This window comes from Pinus tabuliformis, chromosome J (assembly GCF_031772625.1).
Source record: "Pinus tabuliformis cultivar Carrire ecotype Pingquan chromosome J, CPIR1, whole genome shotgun sequence".
Taxonomy (NCBI): Eukaryota; Viridiplantae; Streptophyta; class Pinopsida; order Pinales; family Pinaceae; genus Pinus; species Pinus tabuliformis.
In genome coordinates, this window is record NC_142295.1 from 1,057,069,051 (window position 1) to 1,057,073,647 (window position 4,597).

Here is a 4,597-nt window from a genome sequence, read left to right on the forward strand (position 1 = left end):
CCTTATAGGTTGTGGAAGACTAGGGCCAACAACACTTCCGTCTTTATAGTTGTGAGTGGTATGCTTCCTGGTTGCCATAATTTTGCTTTCCATTTTTCTTGCTAACCTGAATGCCTTCTCTAATGAATCAGGTTCCCAAAGGCGAACATCATGTTGGATATTATCCTTTAAAGACCCTATGAACACATCAATCCTATGCTCCTCTGGAATATCTTTTACCCTTATGTTCAATTTTTGGAACTCCTCAATGTGCTCCATTATTGAACCCTTTTGTTTGAGACTTATCAATTGGCTAAAAAAAGTGTTGCTTTTTGTATCCTCATAATGTGCTATCAATTCTTCCGTAAAAATTGCCCAAGTGATAAATTTTTTACGAGAACAAAGCCATTGATACCATACAAACTGATTTGGTTCCAAATATAAAGTTGCCATATGTGCCTTTTGTGTGTTTTGCACATTATTGAGATCGAAGATTGCTCCATCTGTAATATCCATGTGGCGGGATCCTTGCCATCAAACTTCCTCATATCGATTTTTGGAATATGGTGGGTCTTCGATCCAACATTAGAGTCTATGGAATCATGATTAACATTTCTTTTGTTCACATCATGAGTTTCCTTTACAACCTTTTCACCATTAGTAAGTATTTCTTGTAGAAAATTTGTCAAGTCTGTCTTCAAATCTGCCATGTCTGTCTTCAAATATGTCCTCCAATCTGTCTTCAGATCATCCATCTTAGCTTCCATGCCCTTTATCTTAGATTCCACGCCATTTATCTTAGCATCTGTTAGCTTTTGTGAGCGTGACATTTGTTGCACTTGTTCTTGTAATTTTGATATATCATGTAGCATTTCTTCCTCTTCTTCATGAGTCATGCTAGAGCTTTCAGGTTCCTTACTAGGTGTTTGCATTTTCTTTCCTCGGGGCATCAGTTACCGATAATAATGCTTTACTATGCCCTTTGAATTCCTTCAAACCAAGCTTATGCAAAAATAAAAAAAAAAACTACACACCTTTTTTTACTTTGTAGAAGCCTGATATTGAATCTGATGTATCTCTGTAATTTCGAATCATCCAGTTCTGAAATTGTGACCTGTAGTAGCCTTCTATGTCCTCTTTCCAATGCCACTAGTCTGATCCAAATTGGATTCTCCAAGAAAGAGTTATGCACAATCTCCCGCAGTGACCTGATTATAGACTAGTTCAGTAGAGCGAACTTGTATGAAGTGCCACGTGTCACTGTTTTAACCTTTGACTCTGAAAAATATATAAACGAAAACTAGAGTCCGTCCTCTTTCTGTACCTTCTTACGAAATTTCAATACGATGCTCAGAAAGAAAGTTATGACGATTTTCCCCAGGTCACCTGTTTTGAGTGTAATTCAGGAGTCTGCAAAAAGACCAACTTCCTCAGATCATATCTCTGAAAATATCGCGCGAAAAGCTCTGAAATTCGGACCCAAGGTTCAGCGCGATTTCTTCTCAAATGGGTTTTTTTTGTGACTTCTGAAATGTCAGAGAAAAAGTTATAGCGAAAATGCCACGATGACCTGTTTGGAGCAGCGAAACCCTAGAATCCAAAGCTCTGATACCAAATGTTATGAAACCAGCTCAAGAAAAGATAGAAAAGATAGATCAACGCCTTAGAATTCAGCCTCTTTGAGGGGGAAACCTCCTTTACATTACATATATGAACAATTCTTCGATGCTTCAAATGACAAAACCTCCTTTCTATATATAGGAGTCTATGGAGTCACAATACAATCCAGCCGACCTAACAATAATAATATAAAGCCACAAAAATAACAATAGAGAGATTCTATGGGCACATTAATAAAAATATGGGGGCAATGGGGGCACAACAATATAAATAAGGGGTATAACTACAATAGTAATGGGGTAATTACTAGTATTATAGGGACCCAACAATTTCCCATTAGCTTCCTTTCTATCCCATTAGTTTAAGTTGTAATTAAAATGTAGTCATATATGCATGGATGAATTTTAACATTAGGGAGAAAAATGGGAACTTCAATTTTTCACCAACACCCTAATGGTCTAATTACAAAACCTAAAGGAGATATAGGCCTAGCTAAGAAACCATACATGTGTCAAATTATTTTACCAACCCTATCATTAGTGGATATGTTTGGGAGGAATGATGATCAATGTTAGATGACAACATGAGGATGGTTTCTAGAGTAGTGTGAGATAAATAAAATATCTAGGGCTCTATGTAAATGGTTGTAGTGAACAAACATATTTGTGCTACCACATGCATAATGAGGGCAGAGATGGAATGTCAGCTAAGCATACACACACTCCTAAAAGAATAAAAACAGTAAAGTTGCCACTTAATTTTGAGACTAAATAAAGAAACCATATGTTAAAGCATACTTAACTATTTAAGAAGAACCCTCTAGAGTTTTTGTTTTTATATCTGTCACAACTAATTATTACTTTTACCCTCATTACAAAAGTGGTGTTAATAATAGCATCCTTCTTTTGGAAGGTTAAAATAAAAACCTTTTGTAACCATGGCCTCAACAATCTCTTAAGGTCACTAATAAAAACCTTAAAATAAATTCCTAAATTAAAAAGACCAACGCTATCATTGGTGGATATGCTTGGGAGGAATGATGGTCAATGTTAGAGGACAACATGTGGATGGTTTCTAGATTAGTGTGAGATAAAGAAAATAGCTAAGGCTATATGTAAATGGTTGTAGTGAATGAACATATTTATGCTACTGCATGCATCATGAAGGCTGGGATGGAATGTCAATTAAACATACACACACTCCTAAAAGAAGAAAAATAGTTAAGTTGCCTCTCAATTTTGAGACTAAATAAAGAAACCATAGGTTAAAGCATACGTATTTAACAAGAACCCTCTAGAGTTTGTGTCTTTATATATGTCACATCATTAATTATTACTTTTACCCTAATTACAAAAGTGGTGTTAATAATAGCATCCTTCTTTTAGAAAGTTAAAATAAAAAATATTTACAACCATAGCTTCAATAATCTCATAATGTCACAAATAAAAATCTTAAAATAAATTCTCAAATCAAAAAGTAGCACTAATAATATCAATCATTTTTTTTTTGAAGTTAAGGGCCTAAGAACCAATAACAATGCAAACAATATTTTAAATTCAACTGCAAAATCTAAAATTTATGGTCCAAGTAACAATCCATTTTTCCAGTTAACCTTTATTATTCAATATGTTTATATTTTTTCAAACCAAAAATTTTAGAATTATTTTCCTTCTCTAAAAACTTTTATGACTATCTTATAATGTGGTTTTAATTTTTCTTTCCATAAGTATTATTCAAAACTTATTCAAAATTCTCTTTTGAAGAGGAACAATCACACTTTTTTTTTTTTGAAGTGTGATACATAAGCTTATTTTGAATTAAGTTTTTATTATTGAAATTTTCATGTATGTATATTATGTTGTATTAATTTATTTTTAAATATTTTTTTGTTTAGAGACATGTATTTTACAATTTATTATAAGAGATGTCAATAAAAAAATTTATGCTCAATTATAAATTGGCATGAATTGGCATGTATTTGTTTCAAAATATTTTTATAATGTTTATTTATATCAATTTTTTGAGGCATGTATCTGTTTCAAAATACTTTTATAATGTTTATTTATATCTATCTTTTGAGTATGTACAAAATTTTAATGAAATGATTATAAAGATAAATATAAAAACAAATCATGTTTTTTCTAACTTTTTTGTAATAGGGGAAAGACAATAGTTGTATGATGCTCCAATCGTACATTTGTTTCTTCTTCATAATCATTTGATACTAACTAGTTTTCTATTCCCTTGTAACCAAAGGAGAGGGATATGAGGCGTTATTTTTTAGGGCTTGAACAAAAGACAAGGATTTGACAAACTCCTAGTGAGCTTGCACTTATGGTGCCACTTTTTATTCATTTCCAATAATTGATTATCACTCAGATTCATCTACTTCTTCTCCAAGTGAACCTACACTTATGGTGCCACTTTTTATTCCTTTTTATTACTTTTTATTACTTGATTCTCACTTATATTCCTCTACTTCCTCTTATTTTGCCTCTAAGACCTTTACATATTATTTATCTCCCTCTTTTAGTACTACTTTTCTTCTTGGGCATTGGCCACTAGATCCTTAGGGGATGAAAATTCCTCCACTTTTTTGGATTTGTCTTGAACATATGTTCGTTACTTAACTACAACTTTGAAAAGATTGCTCTTCTAGGTTTTCTAAAGAGTTTTTTATCATTAGGGGAACTTTGAGCTCTAAAATGAACCTTCTATGGAAAATAATAATTAAAATAATAAAATAAGACAAATTAATTTTTAAAGAAAAATAAAGGAAATGACCTTTTTCTTTGTATTTTCGGCTTGTCTCCTTGTAGGTTCACTCAAAATTTAATAGTAGACACCCATTGGAAGTGGAATTAAATTCCACATCCAATGAGTACCCACTCTGCATACTTCAGAGTAGATCCACATTGAAAAAATTTGAAAATACATGAAAACGGTGTCTCTGATTGGGTACTCGTTGGATGTGGAATTTAATTATGCAACCAACATG